This window comes from Chiloscyllium plagiosum, unplaced genomic scaffold, assembly GCF_037043375.1.
Source record: "Chiloscyllium plagiosum isolate Xiang-an unplaced genomic scaffold, Cpla_swu_hap1 HiC_scaffold_11, whole genome shotgun sequence".
Lineage (NCBI taxonomy): Eukaryota > Metazoa > Chordata > Chondrichthyes > Orectolobiformes > Hemiscylliidae > Chiloscyllium > Chiloscyllium plagiosum.
In genome coordinates this window covers 80269230-80291642 of record NW_028270149.1, presented here as the reverse complement: position 1 = coordinate 80291642, position 22413 = coordinate 80269230, and the positions used below count along the sequence as shown (strand labels likewise).

The following is a 22413-nucleotide window of genomic DNA, read 5'->3' as shown; positions in this document are numbered from 1 at the left end:
ACAGGGAAAGCAGAAGGGCAAAAAGGGGACATGAAATAGCTTTGGCAACTAGAATTCAAAGGGTTTTTACAAATACATTAAGGACAAAAGGGTAACTAGGGAGAGAATAGGGCCCCTTAAAGATCAGCAAGGCAGCCAGTGAGCCTGAAGTCAGTGTTGGGCAAGTTGTTGGAGGGAATCCTGAGGCACAGGATGTACATGTATTTAGAAAGGCAAGGACTAATTAAGGATAGTCAGCATGGTTTTGTGCATGGGAAATCATGTCTCACAAACTTGATTGAGTTGTTTGAAGAAGTAACAAAGAGGATTGATGAGGGAAGAGCGGTAGATGTGATCTATATGGACTTCAGTAAGGCATTCAACAAGGTTCCCCATGGGAGACTGGTTAGCAAGGTTAGACCTCATGGAATACAGGGAGAACTAGCCATTTGGATACGGAATCAAAGGTAGAAGACAGACGACGGTGGTGGAGGGTTGTTTTTCAGACTGGAGGCCTGTGACCAGTGGAGTGCCACAATGATCGGTGCTGGATCCTCTACTTATTGTCATTTACATAAATGATTTGGATGTGAGCATAAGAGGTCTAGTTAGTAAGTTTGCAGATAACACCAAAATTGGAGGTGTAGTGGACAAAGAAGAAGGTTACCTCAGATTACAACAGGATCTTGACCAGATGAGCCAATGGGCTGAGAAGTGGCAGTTGGAATTTAATTCAGATAAATGTGAGGTGCTACATTTTGGGAAAGCAAATCTTCGCAGGACTTATACACTTAATGGTAAGGTCCTAGGGAGTGTTGCTGAACAAAGGGATCTTGGAGTGCAGGTTCATAGCTCCTTGAAAGTGGAGGTACAGGTAGATAGGATAGTGAAGAAGGCGTTTGGTATGCTTTCCTTTATTGGTCAGAGTATTGAGTACAGGAGTTAGAAGGTCATGTTGCGGCTGTTCAGGACATTGGTTAGGCCACTGATGGAATATTGCGTGCAATTCTGGTCTCCTTCCTATCGGAAAGATGTTGTGAAATTGAAAGGGTTCAGAAAAGATTTACAAGGATGTTGCCAGGTTTGGAGGATTTGAGCTATAGGGAGAGGCTGAACAGGCTGGGGCTGTTTCCCTGGAGCGTCAGAGGCTGAGGGGTGACCTTTTAGAGATTTACAAAATTATGAGGGGCATGGATAAGATAAATAGACAAAGTCTTTTTCCTGGGGTATGGGAGTCCAGAACTAGAGGGTTTAGGGTGAGAGGGCAAAGATATAAAAGAGACCTAAGGGGCAACTTTTTCACACAGAGAGTGGTACATGTATGGAATGAGCTGCCAGAGAATGTGATGGAGGCTGGTACAACATTTAAAAGGCATTTGGATGGGTGTATGAATAGGAAGGGTTTGGAGGATCGGGCGCTAGCAGGTGGGACTAGATTGGGTTGGGACATCTGGTTGGCATGGATGGTTTGGACTGCAGGTTCTGTTTCCATGATGTACATCTTTATGACTCAATGACTCTCGGTGTTTCTGCTATAATGTGCATTTTGTCAATGCGGTTTGGCTACAATGTGATTAATTAATTATGGGTGATGTTTGGATAATGCGAAGTTTCTCTTGAGCAGATTCTCTACAGCAATCTACAACACATTTCTCTGTAACAATTTCAATAGCACGATTTTCTGTAGTGCGGGGTTGCAGAGGAATGCAACGGCTGCATTACAGCAAAACAACCTGTATCTAGATGCATCCGCTCCAAGCTCAGTGAGGTTACTCTCGTTTTTAAAATCATTTCACAAGATGTTAGCATCTTCACATTTGTTGCCCATTCTGTATTACGCTGATAATGAGTGACCTGTTGACCCAGGAGGACCTGTTAACCAACAGGAGATAGTTAACAGTTAATCACAATGCTGTGCAGTCACATGTAGGCCAGACCTGGCAATCATGAGAAATATTGTTTGACAATGACTCTGGTGAAGCAGGTAGGTGTCTGCAATAACTGATGGTTGTTTTATGGCATCATTCAATTCCAGATTCTATTAATCACATGGAAACCTCACAAACCATTGTGATGAAATATGGAGATGTGGGCACCACGGTGGTTCAGTGGTTAGCACTGCTGCCTCACTCACCAGGAACCCAGGTTTGATTCCAGCCTCAGGTGACTGTCTCTGAGGAGTTTGCACATTTTCCCCGTGTCTGTCTGGGTTTCCTCTGGGTGCTCTGGTTTCCTGCAACAATCCAAGCAAGCTAGATGAATTGGCCATGCTAAATTGTCCGCAGTGTTCAGGGATGTATAGGCTAGGTGCATGAGTCAGGGGTAAATATAGGATAAATGGGAAGGGGAATGGGTCTGGTTGGGTTACTCTTTAGAGATTCGATGTAGACTTGTTGGGCCAAAGGGCCTGTTTCCACACTGTATGGATGCTATGATTCTATGACTCACAGCTTTTGGCAGTGTTGGGTACTTGTTTCCCTGATAATAGGAATAACCAGTCAGGGAACTGCACAATGCCTTCTTGAAGTCTTTATTGCAGAAGTATGGCGTTAATGGTGCATAGCAAGGTGATGCAAAGCACATTTGTCTGTGTTTTGCTCACATTCTTATACTTTATTTCTTCATTCTATGCTCTCCCTTTACCTAATCCTCAGCCTCCACTTACTCCGAGTACTTCTAACCCATCGCATTTTACATGTCCAATCACAAAATGTTTCTCTATGTCCCTGCGATTATCTGTTAAGTTAAGCATGACCAAAACTTACTCATCAACACAACTTGTTCTGACTGTTTCCTTTACAGAGTACTCGATATTTTGTTTGTCAACTGTACTGCTGGAGTTAGCAACCGAGAGAATTAAAAGTTCTCATAAAGTTATAGAGCACGGAAACAGACCCTTTGGTCCAACTCATCCATGCTAACCATGTTTCCCAAACTAAACTAGTTCCACTCGCCTGCATTTGGCCCTTTTGATTCCAATCACATCGTACATTATGAATCATTACCCATATGCAGCAGTCAGTATTCGCTTCTCCTGATCAGATGCTTCAAGATGTCGTAACTTAGGCGGGTTAAGGGCATGAGTAAAACAACATTTGATACATACATATAAAGCAAGAATAACAACAAGAAAGATGTTAATCTCCTGGAGGATAGATGTTTCAAGTGATCCTGACCAGTTGTAGCCCAATTCTACATGGTACTTGAAGGGAGTTGTTTAAGTTTGTCGACCTCCTTGTGAATATGAGCAGCTGAATTTATGATCTCTTCAGGATTGGCCAGAATGTAAGTAGAACACTCCTTTCCTAGGTGGGCACAGGTCCCTCCTTTCTCAGATAGTAGCCAATCCAGGGCCATCCGGTTTTGTAATGTTGTTGTTCGAATAGCAACCATTTCTACATTACTCTTATCAAGGGCTTGGGAGGTTGATAGGAGCGTTCAAATGCCGAAAAACTGTACCCTGTCAATTCCCACTTACCTCTGGTGCCATTAATTTCCACCCAATATATCCCTTTCTCTGTGGAAGATGTGGCAGCCATGTGGGATTCGTTCTGGCGAGTGACCCATTCAGCCACTGCAGATACATTAAGAGGTATGTGTCTAAGGGGATGTCATCCTTTGAATGTATGGGAATATGAGAGCAAACCCAGCAGCTGGAGACATTCGTATGTCCAGGATAAACATAAGACATGAACAAAAATGTATTCACATTCAACTCGTGCCTGACAATGCATGTTCATGTGACCCAAGAGATCAAGACAATTACGAGTCCCAAAAATAAAAACTTTGTTACGATGGGGCAGGAGTGTTAGCCCTTTTGACATGTGATGCATGAATCCAAGCCTTCCTGCCCTGCATATTCATGGCTGAAGGTGTTAGGAGAAGAACTTGATACCGACCTTCCCACTTGGCACCCAACTGTTCTTTGTGTATTTTATTAATGAAGACCCACTTGCCGGGAATGATGTCGTGAACAGCTTTAGGGGAATCTCCTCAAGCTGCTGACACCTGTTGGGAAGCAAAATGAACAGAATCGGTTAGATCCTGAAATACTTTAACAATAAATCACTCAATAGTTGACAATCTGCTGTTCTAAGATCAATTGTACCAGGTAGAGACATGAGTCTACCAGTTACCACCTCGGAAGGGCTCATACCTGTGGTTTGATTAGGATCAGCTCAAATGCTACATCATACCAGAGACAGAGCTTGAGGCCAAGACAATCCTTCCTAATGATAGTTAGCCAAGTGTTGGTTCAGAATCCAATTTGTGCGTTCCACCTGTCGCAGTGACTGAGGGTGATTAGGCCAATGCAATTCCCACTTAATATTCAGCAGTCTCTACACTTCCTGGCACAATGTATCTGCAAATTGAGTCCCTTGGTCCAAATCTATACAACTTGGGAGTCCCCATCGGCGGATGGATTCCTTACAGAGGGCTGTAGTGGTATGATTGGGCGTGGCTTGCCGAGCGGGAGATGCTTTCACCCAGCTTGAAAATTTGTCAACAGTGACTCAAACCTCTGAATATCCTTGACATTTTGGTTGGGATATCTAAGAAGGGCCCGGCAGGTGCCGGAGGTCTCAATTGTGCAATCACTGTGGTTGGTCTAGGATTATTTTGGCATGTTGTGCAACGATCTGCCACAAATAGTGTATGTTTCTTGAATCCTGTTCCTCACTAACTCTTTTGGAGCCTTGCCATCATCTGTAGTGGAAACAAATGTCCCCACCAATAAATTTTCTGTGCCAGAAATGTCATTAGAATACGTGGTTTTACCGGTTTATTGGTCTCTCTGCCTTCAAACACCATCACCACACAATTTCAGTCCTACTTCAATCCATGCCCACTTTTCTTCCCATGAACACTGTCCCTTCATTGTCTTTAAGTCTTGTCACTTGCTGACTAAAGTCTGCAATTTAGGTGTTACTGGCTCTTGTCAGCCACTACCTTCCGAGGCTGCCTTTCTAGCAGCTTCAAAAACAGCTAGAATTCCATGGGATTTCCTTTATTATGGACTTTACAGTCTAAAATGCAGACTTCTTGTGGTAATTGTACGGCATTTTGGAAATTATGAACTTCACCCCCAATTCTAATTGGGGTTCCTGCAGCTGAGAGCACTTTGCTGTGCTGAAGTGCTTGCTGACAGACCTCCCTGGGCTATGACTTCATGCAGGCTAGTAACAGTCCAGCTGGCATTCTGTGTCCCATTCTCAACAAACAAAGATATGTCTATGAAGAGAACTCAGTCTGGATTCTGCAAGGGTTCCTTGGCCTCCCGAGCAGCTGCAGAATTTCCACACAATCATGTTCGCCTTCGACCTAATCAGTCTCTTCCCCTCCTCCTCCTCCCCACCCTTCCAACTCTCCCCCCCCCCCCACTCCCCCCCATTGGTTCTGCAGGGTTGGGAGCAAAATTGGACTGAACTGGCGCCAACAAGGTGGAGGTTGGGAGCTTCCAAGAGGGTGGGAAGCCTGATTCATAGACAACATGGCAAGGACTGTGTGAGGGCACTTCACAATCAGTTTTTGATCCAATGCAGGATGCTGTGGCTATTACTGCCTTGGAGGTACCTTCCATAGCTCTCAAACGGCTACCCCATCCCAGTGCCACTGGGTCCAACCGAGCGTACAGCTTTCATATAACTGACCTTTTCATGTACATGAAGAGTGAAAAGGTCTCCTGTTATTTGGGATACCCAAAGCTGAGGCTGAGCACACAGCAGATTTTAATTTTTGGAAGGCAGAATGCTGCTTTGGGGTCAGTCTCCTTGAATTCACTCTTTTCTTTCAGGAGATCATTCAGTGACTGAGCTAAATGTGCATAACTACCAATCCAGTTTCAATCGAAATTACAATGACCTAGAAAAGATCTGAATTCCCGAATAGTAGTGGGTATTTGGCTGTTCAAGTAACGGCTGTCCAGTCCTGCCTTATTTCATGTTTTCCTGCTGAAATCTTTTGTCCCAGGTACTCTACCTCTTCTTGGGCGGGTTGCACCTTCTTCAGGTTTGCCTTAAGGAGTACAAACGATCAAGGAGAATGCGTAAAGCTGCCCTAGGCTGTTCCTTAGTCTGGAATGCTATTTGAATATCATCCACATACTGAATCATCGTGGATGTTATCAGAGGCAATTCCCGCAAATGATCTTGCAAAGCCATGTGGAATACAGTAGGGCTACTGTGAAAGCTCTGCAGCAGATGCATCCAGATATACTGTCGTTGTTGGCTGGTAAAAGCAAACCATGGTTGTCCCTCACAGGCCAAAGGAATGGACCCAAATCCGTTGGCCATGTCTATCTCTGAAAAATATTTGTATTCAGGCGAAAGAGAATTAAAAATGGCACAGGGATCTGCAACCAAGGGTGCTTTTTGGTCAATGCACTGGGTCACTCTCCTGTAATCTACTGTCAGATGTGAAGTTCAGTCTGGCTTTTTAACCAGCCAGACTGGACTGTTAGATGAACTATGGACTTCTACTGGTATACCTTGTTGCTCTAATCATTTGATTACAGGTAAAACATCAGCAATGGAAACAGAACTAATGGAGTATTGTTTAGTACATGATGGGAGAACTCCAGGAAAAGTGGATCATCTTTAAGAGGCCGCAGTCATTTTTGTCCATTGCCCAAATGGGATGATTCTGCCATTCTTCCTGTTTGAGATGTCGTATTGACCAAATAACATGGCCATTCTCAAAGTGTAACAGCAAATGTATTGAGTTAATACATCCATCGCTAATAAGGCCTGTGGTATGGGTCTAACCCATACAGATGTAAAAATCTTGTTGGCTTCAATCTTATTGGCAGAGGCTTAGTTTTCTCAAGTCTTAGTTCTTTCTCCCCTACTCCTACAGCAATTCTCCGCTATCCCTCCAAAGGTAAATCATGTCCATCAATTAAGGGTAAACATGTTCATTCTGCACTAATGTCAAAAAGGCAGTCAACTTTCCTATCACCCACCCCATCAAAACATAGCAGCTATCCGAATGGTTCTCGATGGCCGTGAAAATAATGGGCTCAAAGATGGAGATGGGTTGCTCTAGTGTTTTGTTAATGAGTTCTTTTACCTGAAGTTCAGTACAGCGCTGGAGCTGTTCCAATAACATAAGATGCTCCTTCAAGGACAACTTCTCCCATCCAGACACTTCCTTATCCAGTTTGGGGGCCTGTTTTTGTCGGTATTTCCCTTTTCTGAGTTGCACCTTTTAGCCAAATCACCCTCTTTTCCACAACTGTAGCACTTCTCTGGGTTTTTCTCAGTGTTAGGAGCCTCTATGGTCTGCATGGCTCTGAGCTTCAATTCTATATTTGCCTGCAGACGATTAGCTTCCTCTATTACTTCACCAAAAGTGGGTGAGCTTTTATCCAAATCATGACATTGTACTTTTAACATCTTAGCTAGTTCAAGCTGTAAGGCTGCTCCAAAAGCAGCCTTTACTGGGACCAAACTTCCTCCTCTTTCTCTGGGTTGTTATTAGGAGCTAGACCAGGAAGCTTGATCCAGACATCAACAAATCTTTCTGCAAAGATTTTAACATCTTCACTTCCATTCTGTTGGAATGCAGGTAATTTACTCCAAACAGTTTTAGATGGTCCAAATTCTTGAAGCCAACTGTGGATTGTCTGCCAACTGTCATTTAAAGTCTGTCCTTCCTGTCCCATGTGGTTGTTAAACCTGGAGTACAATGTTTGTCCCGCATTGTTCCCCATTATGGCAAACAAGATTAGAACTCCATCCATAGAATCTCAGGTAGATATTTTCTTGAATTTTTCTAACCCTTTCCATGTTTTCATACCTCCCTTCTTCAGGTGTGGTAATTCTTTGGGCCATCTTTCAACTAGTTTGTCTCATGGATTAAAATTGGATAAATTGATACCTTATCCCAAACCTCTCCCTCAATCTTAACTTTTCTTCCCTTCTGTCGTTTCCTCCATACAGGCCTCATAACAACAGGAGGTGCCTCTTATCTTCTGAACTGCTGGATGTGTCAGAACTTCCCTCAGGGCAGTGGGCACCACTGATAGTATGAATCTTATCTGGGCCATCACCTGGAGGCAAGGGTTTTGGATACAATGGGGCAATCAGGTAGGGAGGGGGTGATGTGCGTGACGTAGTTTTAGGTGTACTAATTCCTTTTGAGTTTGTGAATGTGGTTCTCTGTGGTTTTTAATTCCTCTCAAACAGGTTTTATTTGCTCTCTTAGACTATGAATTTCTCTATCATAATTCAACTTTTCAATTATTTCTTGTCTCTATCTGAGTTGTTGTATTACACAGGGTGACCAGCAAATTTTCTTCTTATTTTTAGATGGGTAGTCTTTCTCCAGACCCATTTAATATCATCCAGGGACCAGTGTCCCATGGAGGTTCTATACTTTTGACAAATGTTAGTCAGAGTGGTAGAACGGTCAAATTGTTGTTCAATATGTTCCCTTAATTTCTACAAGACTTCATCCTCAACAATGTCAGGTGCTGCCTGCCCACCTTTAACTTTGGTAGGTTTTTCAAATTTAGACATTATCCCTGGATTTCGGGTTAGACTTGAACCAAAATAGACTCTCTCGGAGTCATAGACAAAGGCTCCCCTTTTTCTGTCCTATGTCTCAGATCGAAATTGTCCAGCAGTTTCAGATCGCGTCAGACAGGGAAAATCTCAGACCACCACTTCCCCCCTTTGGATATTTATTACATGAGGAGTCCTTACCTCTCGGTGTCGATTAGACTGAAATGGTTTTCAAAACCTCTTCCCCTTTATCCTTTTGCGATCCTGCTGACTATGCCTAGTTGTTGGGTACTCATTTCCCCGATAGTGGGCGGCACGGTGGCAGTGGGCGGCACGGTGGCAGTGGGCGGCACGGTGATAGTGGGCGGCACGGTGGCACAGTGGTTAGCACTGCTGCCTCACAGCGCCTGAGACCCGGGTTCAATTCCCGCCTCAGGCGACTGACTGTGTGGAGTTTGCACGTTCTCCCCGTGTCTGCGTGGGTTTCCTCCGGGTGCTCCGGTTTCCTCCCACAGTCCAAAAGATGTGCAGGGTCAGGTGAATTGGCCATGCTAAATTGCCCGTAGTGTTAGGTAAGGGGTAAATGTAGGGGTATGGGTGGGTTTCGCTTCGGCGGGTCGGTGTGGACTTGTTGGGCCGAAGGGCCTGTTTCCACACTGTAATGTAATCTAATCTAATCTAGGAATAACCAGGCAGGGATCTACACAATGTTTTCTTGAAGTCCTAATTGCAGAAGCATGGTGTTAATGGTACATAGCAAGGTGACGCAAAGCAGTTCCATCTGTGTTTGCCTCATTCTTATACTTTATTTCTCCATTCTATGCTCTCTTGTTTACCCAATCCTTAGTGTCCACTTATCATCCCATTTACTTCTAACCAATCACATTTTACATGTCCAACCACAACACGTTTCTCATTATTCTGTGGTTATCTGTTAAGCAAGGCGTGACCAAAACTTGCTCAACAACATAACTCGTTCCTACTGTAATTGCCAGATGTTTCCTTTATGGATAATTCACTTGCAACCAGTTTCATGCCTGCGGCTAATGTTTGAATTTCGATTGTCTCAACACAATAATGTCTTTCCTTTACCCTTCTCAGACTTACTCACATGAACTCTTCTGTATCCCACACAGGGGCTCCCCAATTTCAGAATGTTGGACTTACAAATGCGAGTAATTATGAACATAATCCTGTATTGATTTTCAAGTTTGAAGACCTGACATTTCTTACACTTATGAATGGCTGCTTCCCATTGTCCTGAATTGTGCCATGACATGTAAACAAATTGACTTGAGGGCTGCCTGTATATTCCCCTCTTACCACGTCTGTGCTTTTTGATATGCCATTAAATATCACAGTTGATCCCTTGACGCCACCAGATAGTTTGACACCCTTTGCATAAATATTGGCCCCAGTGCAGTTCAGACTATCCCAATGGTACAGCTGCACCTTTCCCTATTGCAAATGGCCCACAGATCAGAGTGCATTTCTCCCACACCAGTCTTTCAGCCGTATACTTGTCTTCCTCATTGGATGTAGCCTATGCTAATTTACAGGCGAGTTAGGTAATCATCCAAAGGGTATAATCTTCAAATTCTGTAATATGCTGTTACCTACATAGACCATTACCACTGGACCCTCCCCCTATCTTTGAAAATAGTTTTTCAACTCTGAGTAGATGTCCGAAACCCTGGTACAATAGCAGGCAAAATAGCCACCTCATACTGAAGATTTGTGCTCCAGAATTTGCCGCTCCCCTAGCCAAGCTGTTCCAGTACAGTTACACTGGCATCTAACCGACAATGTGGAAAATTGTCTGGAAATAAAATGCAGGACAAACCTAGCCCGTCCAGTTACTGCCCCATCAGTCTCCTCTTGATCATCAGTATAGTGATGGAAGGTGTCATCAACAGTATTACTAAACAGCACCTGCTCAGCAATAACCTGCTTAGTTACGCCCAGTTTGGGTTCCACCAGGGCCGCTCAGCTCCTGACCTCATTACAGTCTTGGTTTAAACATTGAAAAAAGAACTAAATTCCAGAGGTGAGGGGAGAGTGACAGCCCTTGATATCAAAATTGTAGCTAACTGAGTGTGGCATCAAGGAACAGAAGAAAAACTGGAATCAATGGGAATCTGGGGGCAAACCCTTAGGTGGTTAGAGTCAAACCTGACACATAGGAAGGTGGTCATGGTTGTTGGAAGTCAGTCATCTCAGCTCCAGGACACTTATGCAGGAGTTCCTCAGGGTAGTGCCCTAGGCCCAACCATCTTCAGCTGCTTCATCAATGACCATCCCTCCATCATAAGGTCAGAGGTGGGGATGTTCGATGATGATTGCACAATGTTGAGCACCATTTGCGACTCCTCAGATACTGAAGCAGTCCATGTTTAAATGTAAGAAGATCTCGACAACATCTAGGTTTGGGCTGACGAGTGGCAAGTAACATTGACCACCTCCACTAAAAGTCAGTCTAAATACCACCCCTTGACAGTCAATGGTGTTACCATCACCAAATCCCCCACTGTCAACATCCTGGGGGTTACCATTGACCAGAAACCTAACTGGACTTACCATATAAAAACATTGGCTACAACAGCAGGTCAAAGACGAGGGATACTGCGGTGAGTAACCCTGACTTCCCAAAGACTGTCCAACATCTACAAGACACAAGTCAGGAATGTGATGGAATACTCCCCACTTGCCTGGATGAGTGCAGCTCCAACAACACTGAAGAAGCTTGATACCTTCCAGGATAAAGCAGCCCACTGATTGGTATTACATTCACAACCATCCACTCCCTCCACCAACAATGCTCAGCATCAGCAGTTTTTATGATCTATAAGAAGCATTGCAGAAATTCACTGAAGATCCTCAGACAGCACCTTTCAAACCCACTATCTGTTTCATCTCAAAGAACAAGGGCAACACCACCACCTTCAAGTTCTGCTCCAAGTCATTCACCCTCCAGTTTTGGAAATATATTGCCATTCCTTCACTGTCACTGGATCAAAATCCTGGAATTCCCTCCCTCAAGACATTGTGGGTCAACCCACAGCAGGTGGACTGCAGCAGATCAAGAAGGCTGCTCACCACCACCTTCTCAAGGACAACTTGGCATGGGCTATAAATGTTGGCCCAGCTAGCGACACCCATATACCACAAATGAATAAAAAGAAGTGTGATAACGAGAGTTCAGAGTTCCTGTTAGAGTAAAAGGTAAGGCTGGTAGGATTAGAGAACAATAGATGAATAAAGATATTGAGGTTCTAGTCAAGAAAAAAAGAATCATATGTCAGATAGAGACAACTGGTTTCAAATAAACCTCTTGAGCAATATAAAGAGGGTAGGGGCATTCTTAAGATGGAGATCAGGAAAGCAAAGAGCAGAAATGAGATAACCTTGGCAAATAAGGTTAAGGATAATCCAAAGAGATTCCACAGGTTCATTGGGAGAGCTAGAAAGGGTCATGAAAAAGCTTTAGTGGGTAAGGTTAAGGATAATCCTAAAGCATTCTACACTTATGTGAGGAACAAGAGGATGGCCAGAGTGAGGTTCAAGCCGATCAGGGACAGTGGAGGGAACTTGTGTCTGGAGGGGAGGTCCTTATTGAATACTTTGCTTCAGTAGTCACTACTGGGAGGGAACTTGATGTTTCAGAGGGCAGCATGAAACAGACTGATATGCTAGAATAGGTTGATGTTAGGAAGGAGGATGTGCAGAAAATTTTGAAAAACATAAGGATAGATAAATCCCTTGGTACAGACAGGATAATTCTTTGGTTACGACAGTAAGTGAGGGAAGAGATTGCTGCACCATTGCTGATGATTTGCCACTGGAAGTGTAGCAGGTGATTAGAGGGTGGAAAATACTTGTTCGAGAAAGGGGAAAAGGATAATTCTGGGAATTACAGATCCGTCAGTCTTATGACAGTGGTGGTCAAATGCTGGAGAAGGCTCTGAGAGAGAGGATTTATGATTATTTGGAAAACCGTAGTTTGATTAGAGATAGTCAGCATGGCTTTGTGAGGGGCAGGTCATGTCTCACAAGCCGTATTGAATTCTTTGAGGATGTGATAAAACACATTGATGAAGGTAGAGCAGTGGATGTGGTATACATGAATTTTAGCAAGGTGTTTGATAATGTTCCACACAGTAGGCTCATTCAGAAAGTAAGGTGGCATGGGATACAGGGAAATCTGGCTGTCTGGATAGAGAAATGGCTGGTCCATAGAAGACAGAGAGTGTGGTGGTAGATGGTAAGTATTTAGCCTGGAGCTTGGTAACCAATGGTGTTCTGCAGGGACCTGTTCTGGGACTCCTGCTCTTTGTGATTTTTATAAATGACTCGGATGATATGAAAATTGGTAGAGTTGTGGATAGTGTGGAGGGTTGTTGTAGGTTGCAATGGAACATTGATAGGATGCAGAACTGGGCTGATAAGTGGCAGATGGAGTTCAACCTGGAAAAGTGTGAAGTGATTCACTTTGGAAAGTCAAATTTGAATGCAGATTACAGGGTAAACAATAGGATTCTTGCCAATGTGGAGGAACAGATGGCATAGTGGCTTAGTGGTTCGCACTATTGCCTCACAGTGCCAAGGACATGGGTTTGATTTCAGCCTCAGGCAACTGTCTGTGTGGAGTTTGCACATTTTCCCTGTGTCTGCATGGGTTTCCTCTGGTGCTCTGGTTTCCTCCCACAATCTAAAGATGTACAGGTTTGGTGAATCGGCCATGCTAAATTGCCCATTGTGTTCAGGGATGGAGGTTAGGTGCATTAGTCAAAGGTAAATATAGGATTATAGTGTTGGGGAATGGACCTGGGTGGGTCTTTCGAGATTCGATGTGGACTTATTGGGCCGAAGAGCCTGTTTCCACACTATAGGGATTCCATATAATAAAAAAAAGATCTTGGGGTCCATGTCCATAGATTTCTCAAAGTTGCCACCCAAGTTGATAGGGTTGTTAAGAAGGTTCATGCTGTTTTGACTTTCAATTGATTTCAACCACCTGATGAAGGAGCATCACTCCGAAAGCTAGTGCTTCCAATTAAACCTGTTGCACTCCAACCTGGTGTTGTATGATTTTTAACTTTGACTTTCAATAACAGGGAGGTTGAGTTCAAGAGCAACGGGGTTAAGCTGCAGCTCTACAGAGCCCTGGTTAGACCACACTTGGAATATTGTATTCAGTTCTGGTCACCTCATTATAAGAAAGATGTGGAAACTTTAGAGAGGGCGCAGAGGAGACTTACCAGGATGCTGCCTGGACTGGAGGGTATGTCTTATGTAGAAAGGTTGAGGAAGCTAGGGCTTTTCTCATTGGAGTGAAGAAGGATGAGAGGTAACTTGATAGAGGTGTACAAGATGTTGAGAGGCATAAATAGGTTGGATAGTCAGAGACTTTTTTTTCCCATGGTGGAAACATCTATCAGGTGGAGGCATAATTTTAAGGCAATTGGAGCAAGGTTTATGGAAGATGTCAGAGATAGGTTTTTTACACCGAGACTGGTGGCTGTGTGGAATGTACTGCCAGCAATGGTAGTAGAGCCAGATACATTAGGGACATTAGGCACAACATCAGAGAACATAAAACATTACAGCGCAGTACAGGCCCTTTGGCCCTCGATGTTGCGCTGACCTGGGGCCTGTGCTGTAGTGTTCTTTGTACTATGATACCTGGTCAGTCTGGACATGTTGGAGCAAAGGAGAAAGTGAAGACTGCAGATACTGGAGAGTCAGAGTTGAAATGTTTGGCTCTGGAAAATAACACCATCCAAGGAGCAGGAGAGTCAACGTTTCGGGCATAAGCCTTTCATCAGGAAACTACACGTTTTGAGTTGGAGCCAAGGGTTTGTTTCCACGCTGTGTGACTCTCTGACTGCGTGACTCTTATCACTTACTACACAGCAGATATCTGTCGAAAGAGTGGCATCACTTGTACCCATACCATCTTTAAAAGGCCACTGTGCTCCCATGTGAGGTTTGCAAATCTGCACCAGACCTTACAGGCAACACTGTAGCATAACAGCTCCAAATCCGTGATGGTCATGGCACATCACTGGAGTGCACATTCAACCCCATTCTCTCAGCCCCCTCACTGTCTAACTAGTGGGCCACACCGTTCATCCCATCAGAGTAACCAATACTCTTACCCTCAGTGGCCTGATTCCTCAATTGCTGCTTAGTTTTGCATTTCTTGTCATTGTCCAGTAAGGGAACACCACATATAGGTCAGCAATTGGACAATTCCAAATATGACCTTTCATTGTCAGACTGTAAATGAGAACACAAACGAAATGAATACAGGCTGCTGTGCAAAAATATGAAATGAATCAAATGCAGGCATCTTGACATTGACAGTTCTCCATGGTGGGCTGTACTGAGCTGTCATCCATAAACTGGGTGTCAAGTCAGGCCCTGTCTGTTTTGTAGTCCTCACTGTAGTTGAGTCCTGTAATCCTTTGCGAGTGTTTGCTCCAGCTCAATGTCCTCATCCTTCTCCTCAGAAAACTGCTTCTGCTCCCGCAACTCCTCAGCATCTATCACATCGCCTCCATGTTTGTTCCAATTGTCCAAGATGGTGCAGCACACTCCAACTGAACTGGGACCATCTCTCAGACTGCTCCAAGCTTTGGCAGCCCTATTCCTAAGAGCCTTTTCAGTTCAGGGAGTTATTAACGCTGGTGTGGAGGCCAGTTTCTGCTTCATCTTAACAAAGGCGGCCTCCTGCTCAGGTCCCCAGTCAATCTCCTCTGAGCTAGCCTGCAACACCACTCTCCCCCAACCACCCCTCCATCACATTGGTAAGGCCTTGCAGGGGTCTGGCAAATTTCCTGCAATTTTTGTTTACAAAGTTCCTGCAATAGTTATATAGTCCAATAATTGTCTTCTTCCTTTAACAGTAGCTGTTTCTTTTTATTTCTGGTGTGATGTTACAACTACATTGTGTTACTTGTGCTTCCAGGAGGATCCAGAATAAGATAGGTGAGTCTGCAGCATAGATTGGTACCTGGGACTTTGATGATGTGGCCATCTCGGACACATGGATAGAGCAGGGTCAGGAATGGATGTTACAGGTCCCCAGGTGTAAATCTTTCATTAAGATCAGGGAAGGTGGTAAAAGAGGGGGAGGTGTGGCTTTGTTAGTCAAGGACAGAAGGAACGTTTGACTTGGAATCATCTACTGAGGTGGTATAGGCTGAGATTAGAAACAGGAGAGGAGAGTTCACACTGCTTGGAGTTTTTTATAGGCCTCCGCAACATTCCAGGGATAGGGAGGAGAGGATTGGCAAAATGATTCTGAGTAGGAGTGAAAGGAACTGGGTGGTCATTATGTGGGACTTTAACTTCCCCAAAATTGACTGGAAATGCTATAATTCTAGTATGTCAGATGGATCAGTTTTTGTCCAATGTGTGCATGAGGATTTCCTGACATAGTGTGTCAAAGGGATGATAAGAGGGGAGGCCACACTGGATCTGGCCTGGTTCATTACTTGGTAATGAACCAGGCCAGGTGTTTGATTTAGTGGTAGGTGAGCACTTTGGAGAGACTGACCATAATTTGGTTACATTTGGTTTAGCGATGGAAAGCGATAGGTACATGCCATAGGGCAAGAATTATAGATGGGGGAAGGGCGATTGTAACGTGATTAGGCAAGACTTGGGAGGCATAGAATGGGTAGCAAAATGCAAGGGATGGGGAACAATCGAAATGTGGAGGTGGTTTAAAGAACAGATATTGTGTGTCTTTGATGTGTATGTCCCTGTCACACATGGAGGAAGTGATAAAGTAAGGGAACCATGGTTTACTAAAGAAATTGTATCTCTTGTTAAGCAGAAGAGGGAGGCTTATGTGAAGTTGAGACGGATGGCTCAGATGAGGCGATGAATAATTACAGATTAGCTCGGAAGGCTTTAAAGAGTGAGTTAAGAAGAACAAGGAGGGGGAGGTGAGCAGTCATAATCAGGTAGAATAAAGGAGAACCCTAAAGCTTTCGAGAGGTATGTGAAGAATAAAAGGATGACTAGGATAGGAATAGGGCCAGTCAAAGACAGAAGTGGGAAGTTATGTGTGGATCCTGCGGAGATCGGAGAGGTGCTTCACTCAAGAAAAGGAGAATACTGTCGAGGAGAAGACTGAGATATGACCTCTTGGACTAGAAAGGATTGAGGTTCGTAAGGAGGAGATATTATCAATTCTAGAAGGTGTGAAAGTAGGTAAGGCCCCTGGTCCAGAGTGAATTTGTCTGAGGATTCTCTGGGAAACTAGGGAGGAAATGGCAGAGCTTTTGGCCTTGATCTTTGAGTCATCATTGTCTACAGGTGTGGTACCAGAGGACTGGAGGGTTACAAATGTTGTGCCCTTGTTCAAGATGGGTAGTAGAGATGACCCAGTTAATTATAGAACAGTGAGCCTTACGTGTATTGCAGGAAAAGTTTTGGAAAGGATTATAAGAGATAGGATTTATAATCATCTAGCAAGCAACAATTTGATTGGAGATGGTCAACATGGTTTCATCAAGGGCAGGTCATGGCAGTTTTTTGAGAAGGTGACCAAACATGTGGATGAGGGTAGGGCAGTTGATGTGGTGTACATGGACTTCAGTAAAGCCTTTGATAAAGTCCCACATGGTGGGCATTTGGAGAAAATGAAGAAGCATGGGATTGAGGGTGATTCAGCAGTTTGGATTAGAAACTGGCTTTCTGTAAGAAGACAACAATTGGTGGTTGATGGAAAATATTCAGCCTAGGGTCCGGTTACTAGTGATGTGCCACAAGGATCTGTTTTGGGACCACTGCTGTTTCTCATTTTCATAAAAGACTTGGACGCAGGCATAGGTGGATAGGTTAATAAGTTTGCAGATGATACCAAAGTTGATGCAGTGGACAGTGTGGAAGAATGTTGCAGATTGCAGGGAGAACTTGGATAAACTGCAGAATTGGGCTGAGAGGTGGCAAATGGAGTTCAATGTGGATAAATGTGAAGTGATTCACTTTGGGAAGAATAACAAGAAGGCAGAATACTGGGTCAATGGAAAGATTCTTGGTAGTGTGGATGTGCAGAGGGATCTTGGTGTCCATGTACATAGATCCTTGAAAGTTGCCACCCAGGTTGATAGTGCTATTAAGAAGGCATATGGTGTGTTAGGTTTTATTGGTAGAGGAATAGAGTTCCAGAGCCAGAATGTCATGCTGCAACTATACAAAACATTAGTGTGGCCTCACTTGGAATATTGTGTACAGTTCTGGATGTCCCATTACAGGAAGGATGTGGAAGCATTGGAAAAGGTGCAGAGGAGATTTACCAGGATGTTGCCTGGTCTGGAGGGAAGGTCTTATGAGAAAAAGCTGAAGGACTTGGGCATGTTCTCATTGGAAAGAAGAAGGCTAAGAGGGGATTTCATAGAGGTATACAAGATGATCAGAGGGATAGGGTGGACAGTGAGAGTCTTTTTCCTAGGATGGTGATGACGGCTTGTATGAGGGGGCATAGCTGCAATTTGAAGGGTGATGGATTTAAGACAGATGTCAGAGGAAGTTTCTTCACTCAGAGAGTGGTAAAGGCATAGCATGCCCTGCCTGTCAATGTAGTTAGTTCAAAGTTTGTGCGAAGATTTGTAGCTCAGGTGCTCGTTGTTGTGGTTCTGTTTGCCGAGCTGGAAGTTTTTGTTGCAAACGTTTCGTCCCCTGGCTAGGCGACATCATCAATGCTTGGGAGCCTCCTGCGAAGCGCTTCTTTGATGTTTCCTCCGGTGTTTATAGTGGTCTGTCCCTGCCGCTTCCGGTTGTCAGTTTCAGCTGTCTGCTGTAGTGGTTGGTATATTGGGTCCAGGTCGATGGAGTTTGTGGATGAATGCCATGCCTCTAGGGACTCATAGCAGAGGCAGTTATGCCAAGGTTAGAACAAACAGTCCTACCACAAATTCAACCCAAACTCTGGGTCAGATATGTCGATGACACGTTTGTAATCATTAAAAACATGGAAATAGAAAAAACACACCGGATCATCAACGCCACACTCACAGGAATCCGATTCACGAGAGAAGAAGAAAAGGATAGCCAACTCCCATTCCTAGACGTGATGGTACAGAGAACACCGAACGGAGAATTCACTACAAGGGTATACAGGAAAGCCACACACACAGACCAAGTCCAAAACTATGAAAGTAACCACCCCAATATACACAAATGAAGCTGCATCAGGACACTATTCAAAAGGGCCACAACACACTGCAGTACACCAGGACTGCAAAAAGAAGAAGAGGAACACCTATACAAGGTATTCGCCAAAAACGGATACCCGCGCAACTTCATCAACAGATGCCTAAGAGAAAGACCACGGAACGAGGACATACCACAACCAAAAGGACTAACCACACTACCATACATCAGGAGCATCTCAGAACTGACAGCCAGACTACTGCGACCCCTAGGACTCATAACGGCACACAAACCAACAGCCACGCTCAGACAACAACTCACCAGAACGAAGGACCCGATACCCAACATGAGCAAAACTAATGTAGTGTACAAAATACCATGCAAGGACTGCACAAAACACTATATAGGACAAACAGGAAGACAGCTAACAATCCGCATACATGAACATCAAATAGCCACGAAACGACACGACCAGCTATCCTTAGTAGCCACACACGCAGACAACAAGCAACATGAATTCGACTGGGACAACACTACTATCATAGGGCAAGCCAGACAGAGAACAGCCAGGGAATTCCTAGAGGCATGGCATTCATCCACAAACTCCATCAACAAACACATCGACCTGGACCCAATATACCAACCACTACAGCGGACAGCTGAAACTGACAACCGGAAGCGGCAGGGACAGACCACTATAAACACCGGAGGAAACATCAAAGAAGGGCTTCGCAGGAGGCTCCCAAGCACTGATGATGTCGCCTAGCCAGGGGACGAAACGTTTGCAACAAAAATTTCCAGCTCGGTGAACAGTAGTTAGCTCAGCCACATTAGGGGCATTTAAACAGTCCTTGGATAAGCACATGGATGATGATGAGATAGTGTAAGGGGATGGACTTAGATTAGTTCATAGGTCAACGTAACATCGAGTGCCAAAGGACCTGTTTTGCGCTGTATTGTTCTATGTTCTATGTTCCATCCATTGCCATTGACAACTGGCTGGAGATTACTCTGTGCCTGTTTAAATCCTTGTCTCTGCATACCTTTGTCAGAATGACAAGTCTTTATATTTCTTATTGGGAGAATTCTTGGGGAAGTGATCACCTTCATTGGACACAAAACACACTCCCCTTGTTTGTGACCCACCAGCTCCCTGTCAGTATGTGTTCCCTGTAATAGCTGCTGCTAGTTTCTTAATATTCGCTGGGTGATTTGCTGCTCTTTTGCCCAATTGAGAACTCTCTTAATTTGTTTGTTTTTTCTCATCCTCCAGTTCTCTATCCACAGACTGTTTCACCCAATAGCAGTAAAATGATATTTGCATGAATTTCTAAAGAAAGCATTCTCCATTCCATGTCAAGCAGAATCGATTAATTAGTATTGATCAACTACGAAAGAGAGGGGGTATACCTCATGCCCATAATTAAATCACACGTCGCTCCTCCTCCTGCAAAAAACAGTTACACTTTAAGAGGGAAAAAAAATCTCCTCTGTTAAATTTGCCTTTTCTAATTCGTCTGTCAGCTCTCAGATTTTAGGACCTGCTGTCAGAATTTGGTTCAAAACAAATTGCTTTTCCAGGATTCCAAATTTCCTATCATTTGCAATTTCCCACAAAGTATTTTTACAATAAGGAAACCTTATCATCCAGAGTTCGAGATTCACTCACTTGTTAAAACAATATTTGGAAGTTCATTTCTGGCGAGTAAATGAAATTCCAAACATGGGGACATTTTAATTTCAGAAATTACCATCTCCAAACACAACACAGAGCCAATTCTAAACAGTAAATTTTTACCCCAAGCCTTACACACCAACCTTTTAAATCAATATTTTGTTGCAGACTTCTGCTTCACACAACCACTGATAGGTTCTTAAACAGACATTACACGAAACGTACTTGTCCCATACTTACACAGACACAGCACACCTTTAAATCACCATACATTCCCGAAATGCAAACTAACTTCAATGCATCCCCAAATCTCAAACCTTAAAGAATGAAAACACAAAGATTGCACAAGACAACATTTAGCAACCAACAAACCAAGGTGCATTCAAACCAGACCACAATGAGTTAACCCTCCTACAAGGTTCAGTGAACCAGAGCAGTGAGTCAGTCTTCACCCTGCTCTCTCTCTCTCTCTGTTACTTATGAACACTGCAATATTTCAGTCTGTTTCTATGGTTTTTCCATTCTTTGACCCAGCCACCAATCTTTTTGCTCTGCCTTGGACCCCTCACCATTTCAATCATGTACTGCTGTGTTTTTAATCATGTTTTTATTGCAGGCTGGACTTTTCTAGACCCCAGCCCATTGTCCACAGTCTTTCCCTGCAATTTTTCTGAATTTTGTGCCTCCAGCACGCTCTTTCTCACGTTGTTTCATGCTCTCTCGTGCTGGGTACCCGCTTCCTCTATGTCTGTGATCCTGACTCCTCCCACTCGCTCCAGTTTAGAAGTTTGTTTTGTGCTCTGGCTTCAGATGTCCCCCACCAAGTGCCACATTAGCTAAAAGTTTGGTAAATAAACATACTCACCCAAATCATGGCCCAAGGTGCACAGGCTCCAGGCAGGACACCCTGCTTGCAGCGCCAATCTGTCAGTGCTTTTTCCTCCAACTGGGACTGAAGACTCAGAAGACAGGCAGGCTTCTGGAAAGTGGAAGATTTTTATTCAAATAGAAACTGGTTAATGCAAGGAGAGGGCCAAAGGATCTACCCTGAATCTGGTCTTGACATGAGAAATCAATTTTTTCCATTAATCTTTGGCTGAGATTGGAAAATAGATCAATGATACATCCTGATTTTAGAATAAAAAGCAGTATTTTTTGTATATGTTCTGTTAATAATCACTTATAAGCTGATCACTATGTTCCTCCCTCTTACTTTGTATCCCCAATCCTATGAGACACCTAATCAATGATGGGCATTCCTGTGGACAGCACCAGGTTCCTATGATCTCACGATGTTCAGCAGACTCTGTAATCTCGATCTTTCTATGCATCCTATTCATTCGCATTCCCATGTTACTCAGCTGGACTCTTTCGGATCTGTCTCAGGCAGGCTTAACTCGAAGGATAGCTCGAATTCGGTCACTCATTGTTTTCTATGAGCTGCATTTATCAAATTCAGTTAGTCCTCTTATGTTTCCCATCATCCTAATCATATGTGAAAATACAGAAGACAGCTAGTTTTAACTAATTGCTATAAGATTTGTAAGATTAATTTCTCTTGTAAAGTTAGTTATGGGTTGTGAGCAATCTATTTTGTTCAGGGCATAAAATAAGTCATTTGCTAAAGCCAGTGAACTTCACATGTCGTTCTAAATGCTTTCCCTTTAATACTTTTATGAAACATTGGTTATATGTATCTATTTTATATTGAAAACTGCCCCTATGATTCTGAAGAATCTTGAACTAGAACCTATTGCTTAATATTGAAAGTAATTAATTTCAAAGAAATGTTTACTGCAAAATAAATTGAGCTGTTGTTCTGGTAGCTGCTTAGGGGGTTAATAGGTTGTATCTTGCAACTGTGCTTATTCATTTATAGGGAGAATTGCCCTTTCATTTAATGTGGCTTTTGTTACTCATTTATTACCTTAGGTCATATCAGAATTGTTTCGAATGGGAACAAGCTGGGTCCTTTTAACTGTCCTTGGGTGGCTTGGTCATAGAGTGGCAAGGTGGCTCAGTGGTTAGCACTGCTGCCTCATAGCACCATGGTCAAAGGTTTGATTCCAGCCTTGGGCAACTGTTTGT

The 22413-nt window shown here is 43.7% G+C and overlaps 1 protein-coding gene and 1 pseudogene across 2 annotated transcripts in view; one reads left to right on the top strand and one right to left on the bottom strand.

The window, feature by feature from the left end:
* LOC148148842 (sodium- and chloride-dependent neutral and basic amino acid transporter B(0+)-like) overlaps positions 1 to 3974 on the bottom strand; it is a 57688-nt gene extending 53714 nt beyond the window's left edge. The window contains exon 1 of the mRNA XM_087992224.1: positions 3879 to 3974. The gene's annotated coding sequence lies outside the window, so the exon portion shown is untranslated. The remainder of the gene's footprint in view (positions 1 to 3878) is intronic.
* LOC148148841 (sodium- and chloride-dependent neutral and basic amino acid transporter B(0+)-like) overlaps positions 1 to 22413 on the top strand; it is a 430083-nt pseudogene that overhangs the window by 280913 nt on the left and 126757 nt on the right. The window lies entirely within an intron of this gene.